This window comes from Pogonomyrmex barbatus, unplaced genomic scaffold (genome assembly GCF_055798465.1).
Source record: "Pogonomyrmex barbatus isolate J1 unplaced genomic scaffold, ASM5579846v1 scaffold11, whole genome shotgun sequence".
In the NCBI taxonomy this organism is placed as follows: Eukaryota; Metazoa; Arthropoda; class Insecta; order Hymenoptera; family Formicidae; genus Pogonomyrmex; species Pogonomyrmex barbatus.
Window position 1 is genome coordinate 5,099,675 of NW_028297107.1, and position 13,919 is coordinate 5,113,593.

Consider the following 13,919-nt stretch of genomic DNA (forward strand, 5'->3'; position numbering starts at 1 on the left):
CACGGGCCGGCACTTAGGTTATCGCCGATAAAAGTACATTATTCTTTACATTAACCTTAATCGAGCATCCCCCACGATTTATTAGATCGTAACTGCCATTTCCGGATGCTCGCGTAAACCGCGTTGGTAAAAAAAGTGCAGTTACTTCGCCCGCGGCGAATGTTACATTGTAATTATTAACGTAACATGGTATTCTTTTCTCTACGTGTAGATTGTTAATCTGCGCGTGCGCTAGAAAGAATTGATAAACAGGAAAGAAAAATCCGAAGTAAGTCGGCATGTGACCAAGTGACCAAGAAAAAGATGTATATCGATATTTACGAAAAAGATTTTATTGACTATTGTTCTTTTACGATAAAATAAGCAAATCATCGTTCTTGCATATTATTACTGAGAAAGACGCTCATTGCCGCTGCTGCACTTTTTTTTCTATACATATCGAACACAAATGTTAGTTTTCCATTAGGTGATTTGAGCTGATCGATGCCTCCGCAAACTCAATTTACCGCGATATCTAGCGACTGCAGGCTATTAGTATTTAATTATGTCGCGCGCGCTGCTTATGACATATAAGCGCGCTGTTTTCCTTAGATTAACACGATTATTGTATATCACGATTATTATATATCAGGTGAACCACTGGTGCCTATCCGCGCCGCTGTAATATCACGAATATTCATTTCGCATTGCGTAATAGTCGTTCGCCTGATAATTCCCCTAGCTTCGAGCTATCGCATCCGTTACGTACTTCATCACGTTCGGCCATAAAGGATCTTATTGCTATCGACTAGTCCGTCGAGTTCCGTTCATCCTAATGACGGAATAAGGCGCTATCGTCGATCGGATCGCGGCGATAGAAGCGCGCGATTGGATTGGCAGCGAGCCGGGCCATAATCGCCCGGCGCCTTCGCAGCAGTTTTCAGTTCGGCGTTTTCGGCCACGTCATCGTGCCGCATTTAGGATTAATTGCGTTGTTGCGGCACGGAGAAACGGGATCGGTTCGACTGCGGCGCGAGGCCGACGGAATACGGCGAAAAGGCGAGCGAGTCTTTCGATTCGGAAGGGGGAGGGGGGGGGAGGGTTGCGAGAACGGCGGCGGCCGGCTGATCTGATTATGTTAATGCTCTCCCGATTGATAATTGCATCGGGGGTCGTGGATGCGCGGAGAGAGAGCCAGAACAGCATTTCGCCCGGATCCCGCGAGTGATTATCCATGCTAAACGCTCGGCTCATTAATTGCTCCGACGTGCGTCCACCTGCAGTCGAATGCATCGTCCACTTGCAGCGTCTCTTTCTCGAAGGAAACAACATCGATTTATGCGACGTGGCGACGTGACTGCATCTTTCCTCGACAAATCACCCTTTATTATACCGCGAAATATCTCAGAATTCCCGATGTAAAATTCCCGACGATAAATTTTTTTTCTTATATCAACACGTTAAATGTAAAAATTTATTTTATCACTTTTACGGATCGCAATGTAGAATTAGTCGCATATTTAATTTTGAAGAGTCAGAAATCACAGGAACGTTTAATGAGATTCTCATTGTTGGAGAATTGTCATCAAATTACTCGAGAATAAAAGGAGCAATGATAGCTCTATGATACTTGACGCACGAGATTCTATTGGTAGATAATTGGACAAATTGAAAGCGACTCGAGCATTTAATTGATTGTCGCCGACAGAGAAATATGATCTAAAATTTATCAATATTTTTTACGATATCGGATAGTGTAAACGCCGGTTTTACTAGTATGGACGAAAATTATGGGACACTTCGCATAATAAGCCGGAAGGACGCAAATAGCAGGGCGCAATTGGGCGCGGCGGCATACGGCGCTTTATCGCCCGTGAAAATTGTCGTGAAAATTGTCGTGAAAATTACAGTAATCGCCACTAATTTGGCTGTTTAATTAGTCACTGGCCGGAGAAATAAACTATAAAATTATATAGGCGTGTACTATGTGTGCGCACCCTTGCCTATTATTACAAAGCGGATTCAATATAGTCAAGCTTTAAGATTTAAGATTTTAACATTTTTTTAACATAATTTACTGAAGATCGTTTTCGTCTCGGATCGAATTGTTCGAAAAGTTTACACATTTTTCAACATAAAACAATTGTTTTTACGAAATACGAGGGAGGGTTCTCGTTGAAGGACGATATGCAGCCGTGGTGTAAACGCAGGGAAAAACGATCGTTTCGTACATACGCGTGCGAGCACGTGCAACCGCCGACCGCGGAAACCGCTCTGTTTTTCCAATTCCGCGTTTGTGACTCGCGCATTAATTCGCCCTCCGTACACAATTCTTTTACCGCCACGCGGCCTCGCCGCCGATTCCGAATGCAAAACCCGCGCGAATCGAAGCAATCAGCGGATGGCGATGTTTGCGCAGTTAGGTTCAACAACAATCCTCGCGCGTTGTTGCGGCGTGTTCTCCCTGCCGTATTTTCCCCCAATATTCTATGCCCCTTTCCCTCCCCTCGCCTTCCTTGCAGATGCATATAGAGCGTATCAAAAGTTGTGCAACAATTTCGAATTTTTTTGTCAAATTTCAAGCTGATTTTCTACGTGTCAAATAATTAACTTGTTACCAAAATTTATGTTTGTAAAAAGAAATATTTTCTGACAAATTAACCTTCTGCATCTTAATAATATTTATTTTATGAATTAATGGAGAATATTTTATCTATTAATTTAGACATTCAATTTATAATTGTTTCATTTTTGGATTTTATAATCCTTGAGCAATTAATATGTTGAAATCGAAACAAATGGCATTTTATTTTATTTTATTTTAACATAACTATCAATGTTTACCAGCCACCTTTTGATGCAACCTGTACAGGTTTATGTATTTCTTTTTTGTCGTCTCCTCGCACGTCCGCGTAGACTCTGTTGTTGCGAACTGTTTAGCCGAATCAATCTCTTGTCCGCACGCGAGCTCTCGTCTCGCTCGCTCGCCCTGTGCACGTGGGAGGAAATAATTAAAAGTTAGTGTTTGCTAAACGAAAGCAATCGGTTGCCCATCAGCGGCAACAAGCGAATTCAATTATAAACCCCGATTCACCCCGCGGGGCCACGGTATTTTTTCTCCATCCTAGCTCAACTCGTCGACGCGGGTGCCAACCGACACGTCTAAGGACGTCTAAGGACGAAGGATCATCGAAAGAGGATTCGCCCGTGGAAGGGGTTGCTCCTGACCCTGCCGCGCCTGTCTGTCTGCCTTTAATTGAAAGTCCACGTGACAATGGACTACCCTCCAAATCCTGCGACCTTATCCATCGCCTTTCGATTTTCCCGATCTCATCTCGAGGAAGACGAGGCCCCAAATCCTGGACCGCTCGAGCAGCATTCGGCGATCATTCGGTTCGAGCCGATTTCTACTTCGATGAAGATTATCGGAAAATTTTTCCCTGGCATTCCCCGTACTCCTTTCGTCCTGCAAGAATCGAGATCGAAGGACTTAATCTCTGTCGGATCGAGTAGATCTTTAATCTCCACCCGGCGAAAAAAGAAACGCGAACTTCCGTCGTCATAGACGTCGAATGTCGGGGAGATTAAAAGCCACGGTGACGGGACCGGTCTCCGCTTTCCTTAGGTGCGGGTCAATATTCGCAAATCAGTTTGTTATCGGCGGTAACGACTCCTTCTTTTACGTCCCACCGCGATCATATTTCCAATTAGAGTAAGATTAACTTTTAATCCATGCAAAACGATCGCGCCAGAAAAAGACCTGTCGTTGAATAATATTTTATTGATTGCCGCGTGATATTTGTCCCCGGGTAAAATTCTCATTATCTCAGAATTATCAACTTTGCGAAGTCAATAGTTAAAGCTGTAACGAGGCATCGATTGAAAATAGGGCTTTATAAGATGTACGAAGAAAACACGAAAAAAAAATGTTTGTTAACCTGAATTTAAGATCAATTTTTGCTGCGAAAGTGTCGACAGTAATCTAATTGTAAACTATTTTACATTGGAGATATTAATGGTATCTGGATCGGGATTTTAAAAATAGGTCATTTACCTGTACAATTTTTATTCACGCCCAGCTGAAGATTAAATCGCGCGAATTTCTTACGTAAGCTAAGTGTAAAAAAAGCAAAGATTCATCTCGTCGCGATAAAAATCACTTCTCCGCCAGAAAGAAGAATCGGAATAATGCGGAAGGTGAGAGAGACAAAAAAATACATCGGACAAAACATGGCGCGTGCCACTGATCTATCACCGATCCGTCGCAAAATCTGGAAATCCTGCCGGATGAGGGTAGCACCAGGGGGATCAAAGGACACGTCCAATTATCGGCTGTCACAAAGTACTCGAGAGTAATGGTGCGAGTGCAAGCGAGCTCTCTCCTTGCTTCCATTGCATTCAACTTCGACCTGGATCACTAGGATTTTCGTCTTTACTCATCGCCCGACAGTGACGAACGAGAGCAGGTTGGAAGCCGCGATCGAATCGCCAAAAAATGGGAAGCTTGTCACGTTAATACCGATCTAATTTAGCGCCGTGTAACATTGATTTACTATTTTATATTACGAGTAATTTTGTTTCTATAAATTTTAAATCGATTTAATGATTTCGGAATGAAAAGGAACAATTTTAGTTAATAGATATACAGTTTTAATGCCGACTTTATTTTACGAATAAAACAATTATTTATAATCTCCCGTCTATTATTCCTGTTTAATGAAAGAGAGTTGTGCGAAAAGCCGTTTCGTTAAATAGGTTCCTCCATACTCCTACGAAATAGTTAATTGCTTAACAACGCATGATCATCAAATTGTTTGTCCATTTATAAAATTATTATTTATTGATTAATATTAATATATAAAAGCGTTTTGTACAGAGTTTGTTAAAAATATTTGAAATTTGCATTTATGTACATTTGTGTGCTACTTTTTCCTATAGGAGTACTGTCCGAATGTAATTGTTGCTTGTTAGCGAGGTTGTGCGTACTCGTAAAAACGTCTACCACAATATTGGATCACACAATAACATTATACTTTCAAAAGGGCCGCATGCAAAATTCATTGACACAACCGCGCCCGTTGACGAGTGACTCGATTATTCAATTTTCGCCGAGCACTTTTTCGCCGAGTCGCCGAGGGGCCGCGAATGAATCGCCGATTGCAGTTTAAAACCATTTACATTCGCCTGTGGCCCATGAACGGCCCGTAAATACCAAATATGTTCCATTTATTGCTTACAAAATCTGCTGAATGGGCATTCAGAAAACGTGCCCCTCACACGCGGCCCGCACGCATCGACGATGCACGCGTGCACTTTTGATCAATAGGAACGATGATGAGCAGCATGATGACTAAACGCACGTCGAATTGCTCCATTATCGACGATCGGAAAAATAAAATCTTTAGTTTAGACAGATGTCGATTTTTCACGGTGCTATAAATGGACGGCGGGTTTCATATGCTGATAAAATAATGAAACGATCACGAAGCGATGAAAAGCATCGGCCATTTACGGCCAGTAAAATTACTCAATTTATCGGAACTGAATAAAGGATAATTGGAAAAATTATTTCCGGTACTTGAAGAGAGAGATCCATTTTGCTCTTGCAAAATGAATTTTTGAAAATTCATTTTGCAGGAGCAAAATGAATCTTAGATCGATCCAAAAACAAGTCAAATTTTTTTTAATAAAAAATTATTATACGATGTAGATAATTTTTTGTTTCCTTTTAAAGTCCAAATTTCACCCGGAGATTTAACGGACGCTTTTAATTGCTGCGAAATCTTAATGATCTCCGCTGTCGAATCGAAGCTTCTAATCTCGAAAGAATCATTAACGAGATCGAAATAAGCGCGATTTCTTTCCTCCCTCGTAAAGGAGCTTTATGCCAGGCGAGAGTTAAGTCGGTGCGAGATTTAAACGCTGGCACGTGACGGCGTCAAAGGGGTTTACCTGGCGCGAGATGGAACAAAGGCTTTCCCTGGCACGTGTGCAACGTGCGCGAGATCCTATCGTTATGCAACCGACTCCGGGGCGCGTAGGTGAGTAGGTAGATAGGTAAGAGATGGTTTCCGCCCGGGGTTGGAGGCAGGCCACGAAGCGGGCGAAGTAACGAGAGCCGTAGATCAGGCTCAAGTCCTCCGCCGCGCTCTTTCTTTCGGGGATTTCGTCGAAGCGCTGCAGAATTATAGACTCTTTCGACGATGCACGGAGAGAGAATGGTTGGTGTCGTAGAGAGAGAGAGAGAGAGAGAGAGAGAGAGAGAGAGAGAGAGAGAGAGAGAGTCGTTTTTCCAACATCTAAATCGCTCCTCTCGGAGAGATTCTCCGAGAGTGTTGTTTTGTCAAGCGATGGAGTACTATTATTGTTATCGCTTGTTGAATTCCGTGGATTGTTTTATAATTATATTAATATCTATATATATATAATAATTTAATATATTTATTTATCAATTTTTTTTATTTTTACATATTGATATATGTAATGTACATATTATTTGTACGAAATTTTTTTATATCGCGTTATCTTTAACAACGTTAATATTAAATATCAATAAAGTTTCATGCAAATTGAGCTTCAATTTTGGCATTTTTATAATAAATTCTAGATATCCATTGTTGAATTTGCAAACGGGCGTATTTCTAAAGTTCAATGCAAATAGAAAGTAGAAAGAAGAAAAGTGGGACAGCAGAGCGTTTGTTCGTGTTATGCGTTAACGCTATCGACGACTCGTCGATAGAGAGAACAAACGACTCTTTACGAATCGTCATTGATCGTCACTGTTTCATTAACGGTCGAACAGAAGCTGCGCTATTTTACGTTCTTTTTTTTTTTATTCCCATCCGCTCTCGCGACATCCCCAACAGTTACCGTAAAGTTGTGAAAGAGACGTTTTCCAATCTCGGTCTTCAAAGAGTCCGATAAACTCCAGTTATTTTCCCGTGCTTCAATCGCGCGGCACTCGAGAGCGCTCTCCTTTCCCTTGCCGGCAACCTCATTTACTCTCTCGAAATCACCGGACACCGATTCTATCCTGATTGTTTATCGAAGGTGAATGCCGCACAATAAAGGAACTACGCTATTTCCGCGTAGTAAATCTTCCTTACCGTTTATTATACGTACTCCTCGAATTGTACTTTTGTCTCTGATTTTGCCGTGACTCTTCGAGCGAACGTCTCGCGAAAATAATAACGACGGATGTTTAATTTTATTTCCGCAATGCATTAGAATAATTTTTTTTATAAATAGAGTCGAAACAGCTGCCTCTCTATATAACGTGCCGGCTTCTCTCCTTCGCAAAATTCGACGGCGTTCCTCCGTTCCGCGAGAATCGGGGACCACGGGGCGATGCCGCTTAATTTTAGCGCTGGCCGCGACGGAGACGACGAATGGGGCGGCCTGTGATCCCGACGGGACATATATTTTCGAGTCGACGGGATGCGTCGACTGCGCGGCAGCGAGCCACAACGCCACGCGTCCACGCCGGAATCACTCGGCACGTCGTTGGGATGCCATTGAGACGCACGAAATTCGCTCTCCGCCGCACTGTTGCAACCCCCCCCCCCCACCCCTGAGCCTTTAACGAGCCACGTGGAACGTGCTCTACTCGCGCGATCTGCATTTGCATGACAAAATATTTTTTTTATAATTTAATTTTCTTATTTTCAATTTTTTACGAAGCGCGAATTTTTTTGTTTGCGTTTATATACATATGTACGATCTTAAATTAATGTAATCAACGTTAAAATGTGTTTTAACTTGCTGTTTAAACGATAAATAAAAATATTGATCTTCAAGGTGAGAGAAATTAGAAAATAATTTATATTCAATCATGATCTAACAATCGTTAAATATTTCTGAAATACATATAAAAATGAACTCATGAGAAATTAAAATATTTCTATACTAAATAATAAAGAGATATGACAAATATATCAAGATAGCAAAAAAAATATAAGATTTAAGTGGATTGGAATTCATTGAGTAAGAAGGGCTTAACATCGCTGAAATCGCTTTGGAATTTCGAGAGTGGCGGCTTGTCACTTATAGAGATCGGTCTGTTAAATGCGATCGCACGCGTGTCTTGAAATAAGACACGCGCGCGGATGTTTAAACGGGAAGTTTCTTTCGCGGTTGCGTCGTGCGTGTCTCATGCGTCAGCACCTCGGAATGCAAATATCGCGTTATCGGGACACGCCGAAATGTCGTTGATGTCACGACGCGACATACGAAGCGGGCTAACTACCTTTAAAATATGATCGCGATGAGACTCCCTCGGGTAGATACGCGCACGGCACTTAGAATGCACAGCGATATACAAACGCACGAAATGCAAAAGAGGCTCGTATACAAGGTGTCGGTTGAAGTGTGACTGTGTCGTGTCTGACGTGGTGACCGTTCAACCGCGCGGTGATATGATTTACGATGATACGCGTGGCGACGTTATGCCCGTCACTCCGTAGATTTTCTCTTTATAAATATATTTATGAGGCAAACGTTGAAACGCTATTTTCTAATCTGTCTTTTTTTATCGAATGCCGTTTTTAATCTGTTAATAACTTTGGTACCAATGTAGGGAGCAATATAGGAAGCTACGGAGAGATTTGGAGACAATTTTGTACTGACGAAATTTTGTGGAAATAAGATCTCTCGACTTTTTTTCCACACTTTGTAATCGACCCAGTTTCTTTCTAGATAATAGCATTCTCCTATGTAATATATTTCTCTCTCTTTCTCTCTCTCTCTCTCTCTCTCTCTTTCTCTCTCTCTCTCTCTCTCTCTCCCCCCCCCGATACTCTTGAAGATATAAGAGCTATCATTATTTTCCACGGATGGATGAAGGTACGCTATTGTGCCGGGAAGAGAAATATAATGCTGAAATGAACTCGCCATGTCACGGTAACAAGCGGAATTCTAAGCAGTAAGGTTCGCGATAAAGCAAGTAGCTTCTCGAGAGTACACCACGGGCAGGACTTTATTTATCGGAGGTAGTATCGCAAGGCACGAGCATCTCGGTGTGTGCAATCGTGACCGGAGTATCAATCTCTCCGTTACTCGATGATAATTTGCGATCTATTAAAAAAGAAGAAAAGCCAGATCTGATTTCGCGCTTTGTTGATAGAATTATTAAGAGGATCGTTCGGCGCCGGTTAAGATTAAAACTAGAGGATGTGTTTATCAAATTTATGAAATATTTTTATTCGTTTCATAATATCTGATTTTGAAAAAAATTAATATTATAAATATTAAATATTAGAATATATATATATATATATATATGATTTTGTACACAATAATATTATGTCACAAAAAAATATTTTTTTAAATTATTTTGAACCTAATAACATGCTTCTTATGAATTTTTGAATGATATGATGAAAACAATATCCTAAATTAAATTTTGACAGCACGTCAGGTTTTCAAAATAATTAAAATTTAATATGCAAAAAATAGCTCTTTTGTGACATTTCTGCAAGATTTTTTTATACGGAATATTAATGATCTTGAAATTTTGAAATCGTGAATGTATTGTTATGCTAAAATATATTTTTTTTCTTTTAATATCTTATTTTTTAGCCATGTTAGAATTTTAATATACAAAATTTTTTTGATAGCATTTTTACTATTTTTCATTGCATTCATGCATTTTTTGCATATTATACAACAATTATTTTGAAAACCTGACGTGCCGGAAAGATTTGGCTCACGGCACCAATTTGGAGCATTCAAAAATTTACAAGAAATATCTTTTCCGATTTAAAATAATTTTTGCTATATGTAAACTAGTGTGACTAGTTGACGATAAAAAAATTTGAAAGAATGTCCAAACATTGATGGATCAATTCAACCTCGCCTCGTTTGCGATATACAGAAGTTACTATTTAACATCGAGAATAATTGCCACTTCATGCGAGAAAGGAAGGGTAGAAGTTAATCCTTCTGGATAAGCGCCCTCTCCTTCCCCTCCCCCCCGGAGAATGCCGGGAATGCGGGTCGCGTTAACAAGCGGCGCGAAGGGTTCACAGCGAAACAATCCCCGTTGACTGCGGCGCGACTTATTTATTGAAAGACTCTCGCCGTGGTTGCATGCGAAGATCCGGCGGGGCGTGCCATCGTATCAATCTCTCCGGCCGTTGTCTTTGATCTGCTAAAATAGCTGCCGTGCGCTCGCTTGTGCCGTGCTGTCGTCGGACGGGGATTTAGCGTGGTTCGTGCGAGGTCGAGGAGGATCTGCCCGATTAAATTCTAGTCGGAAAAAGAAGAGCGAGAGGAAAACAAAAGAGAAAGAAAGAGAGAAACGAGCGAGCGATGGGGAGAGAGGAAGACAGAGGGTAGGCAAGAATCGAACAGAAAGAACTCATTTGCAATCTGAATTAACTCCACCATGAAAGCTCGCACGGGATTTGCGGAAATGGCGCAAATATAGAAATAACTATAAAATAAAAAGTAACGCATATATAATTGTACATAGTAACATAGCAATCATGCAATATAGGAAACCATGTAACATTTAAAAATATACTGATAATATTGCTTTGAAAAAATGAATGATAGGAATAATGAGAATAGAGAATATGAAACATAATGAGCAATAATAAGATATGAACGGTACTTCAAACGAGTGGATTGAGTGAAAGAAGAGTGCGGGATAAATATTGAAATTTTGAACATCCAGACGATTATTAAGGATAAATCTCGGCATTCTCGTAATTACTTAGACTGCATCATCTCTTTGGAACAAATTTACGTTTCTCTCGAGGTCTTCGATTGATCGTGTTTCTCTCTTTTTGATGATAATGGAATTGAAACGAAAATAGAAATAGTAAAATCATCGATCAAATTAGTGATCAAATTAGATATTCGTCATATTAATAGTTTATATAATTCTTATTGAGAATTTATTGCCAATTATTTTAAGTTAAAAAAATACAATATCACATATATGTCTCTTTTCTCTCGCGCGACAAGCAATTACGCGCGTCCATTCTTTGTTCATCATCATTCTTACAATCTTAAAAACCAATTTGAAGACGCCGCTCGGACCGCTCGATCAAAATCCAATTTTTTTTCCTTGCAAAAAAGATCGCTTCCAGCTGTTACTCGAGCCCTTCTCTCGGCTCTTCGGATACAACCTGGAACCCGCCTCGTCAGGATCTACAAAGCCGAAGAAGGGATACCGCCGAAGAGGAGGCGGGTTAGGACAAAGCCCGCACAGCCAGACGACAGCCACGAAGACGAAAAAGAAAAGATAAGGGAGACAGGGACAAGAGGGAGGGACGCGTCGTTCTGACGGACTTAGGTCGATGCAATTTTCGCGAGGATCCATTAAGGTGCTGGGCGCAATTAGTGGGTGCCTTAACAAGGCCATTGTCGCACCCGGCGTTTCGTCCTGTCTCTTGCCTTACTTCTCTCAGCCGCTCCTCTCTTGTCTCGCGATTTTACTTGCGAATTTAATTTGCCTTTTTCCTAGCCCGTCCCCGAAACAGCCGTCAAAGGGGTGGCAGGCCGCGCCAAGAGGGTTATCGGTCCCGGATCGCATCGGGTTTCATTAAGAGCATTGTGCGCGCGGGGATGGCGTGCTCGTCACGCGGCAGGGTCCAGGAGGGGATGAGGGAAAGTTGTCTCGTTGGTTCAAACAACCTCCGTCAAGGCGGGCTGGATTCGATGTTCTACTATTGGCAAGCGGTAATTTTCTCTGTTTACTCCATTGTTAGCGCATGCAGAGCACAACGTTGCATTAACCCTTGCTCTATTTGTGCGTGCACTACTTGTGCTCGATAATAATCGCGATATACCGATTCAATATATCGCCCCAGATGCGAGAGTGTATTAATAAACAAGACATCAGCATTGTATAGTAGGAAATGCGATAATTCTATTTATTGCAAATTTTTTCATTTTATGCTGAAATTTACTTTCAAAGCAATTTACCTTGTTCAATTTGTTATAAATCTCCAATCTCAATCTGCCAAATCAACTTTCAAAAGCGAAAAGCGGCTTTGTTGAAGGCACCGAAGTATCGAACTGTGTATAATAAGTACATGATTTAAGTACACGAACTGCTAGAGGGTCAACGTTCGTGGCGTATACGGCGGACAATAACGCGCTTGTTCCAGAATCCGGAAAGAGTCGATTAATCGGCCCGATTAATGCTGCCCGGTTACCGTGAAATTCGGCAAGCGTGTGCCGTGCGCGCGCTAATTGCGACCGGTCCGAAATTTCGTCAAAGCGGATCGTTATTATAAGGGCGTTAATTCAGGGCCCGGAGAGTGCCGGAGAGCGCGTTGTTGCGCGAACGGGCCGCGCGCAAGTGCACCACTTGATTAATTCAATTAAAACGCGCGTCCGCCCGCCCGCCCGCCCGTCCGCTCGCTCGCTCGCTCGCTCGCGCCAGCACGGCGGCCGGCATTTCGCGCGAATAATTAATCTTAACGCGAAATTACTACCGGAGGAGGCCGCGCGGTGATTGTCCGGATGAAGTGCTGTCGGTGCGGTTCATAATTATGCGTTTCTGGTCGTTTTGCGCGGCGCCCCGACGCGACGGCGGCGGCGAGAACGGGCTGCTTGAAAACGAATTAAATGACGTTGCCTAGCGTGCATCTAGTACGCCGACGTGCTTTCGCCGAAAAAGGAAAAAGGAACTCGCGCGCATAGTTTTACAGTGGCGTTGTTATTCGAGTAATATATCCCGCGGCTTATACGGACGGCGATGCGAAACGAGATAGGCAGAGCGCCGAAAGCGGCTCCGTAATTAAAAAAAGAAACAAATTCTGAAATCTCGATATTTAAAGATATTATCCCCATAAAGCGTTTTCCGATTCTACGAATCTCCAATGATAATTGATCGATTTGATCGAGAATTAAATTGAAAATTACGCGATAGTGGGTACCGTCAATGAAATTAAATTTTATTTATTGCGAAAATTTAACCGTCGCGAAATTATATCGCTTACACACTGTAAGCGAGATTCGAAATGGATGTCCGGCAAAATTCTCGCGTCTCGGTTGCGAACTCGGTGAATTTAATTATAGCCGACGATCCGCGTTGTCTTTTCTATGAGCTCGCTCGCTATTAATCTCGCGATACCGGCGAGAGCGGCATCGAATTTATTAATCGGCATCGAGAGGAGGCGTCCTTATAAGTGTCGACGTTGTTGGTTAGCGCGCGAAACGCGATCGAACGATAAATCAGATTTACGAGCGTTCATTCGCGTCCCGAAATTATTATCCGCGCCGCGATCCAGCCGCCAGATAAAAACGCGAACGCTAATTATTTCAGGCCACGTCCTACACTGTGTTCCCGACTTGTTCGCTGCTCGTGACTTATTGGCAGCGGGATCCAGATCCAGAGTACCTACCGACATCGTTCGCACGCTCATCGAAGCAAGTTGCTCATTCGCGCTCGTTCGCGCTCGTTCGTGCACGATTTCGTCCATCTGACACCTTGAACGCGGCGCGCATCGTTACAACTGCGTTGGTATATAGAATATATATATGTATATATATATATATATTTTTTTTTTATTCTTGCAACGAATCCGCGGAATTAACTTCGCTCGGCAAATATTTCACGGCAACGAAGAGCGCGATCAGCAGTTGGCGCACGTACCTTCCGACGTTTGAATAGCGAACCGGGATCCTTTTTTACGGTCGACTTTGTCGTTTTAGCGAATTTGTTATGACGGATGGAGACGAGCTGTTCGGGCTCCTCCCCGGGCTTAAATTGAGGAAAAGAAGAGCCATAAAGAGCAGCAAATAAAGCGACGATCGTTTCGCGAACGCTTCGCGAAACTATATGTTGAAGATACGAATCGTAAGGATGATTATAGCCTGCCAAGAAGAAAAAAAAAAGAAATTCGTTAGGCAACTCCGTTTGCGACTGCAATTACTAGAATCACGGGGACTGTTTCTTCAGCTGCCGTGTTCACGACGATAAAACG

At 42.2% G+C, this 13,919-nt stretch overlaps 1 protein-coding gene across 3 annotated transcripts in view; it reads left to right on the forward strand.

The window, feature by feature from the left end:
- Window positions 1-13,919, forward strand: part of pxb (putative Hedgehog signaling attenuator pxb) — a 347,458-nt gene that overhangs the window by 55,633 nt on the left and 277,906 nt on the right. The gene's annotated exons all lie outside the window — the stretch shown is intronic.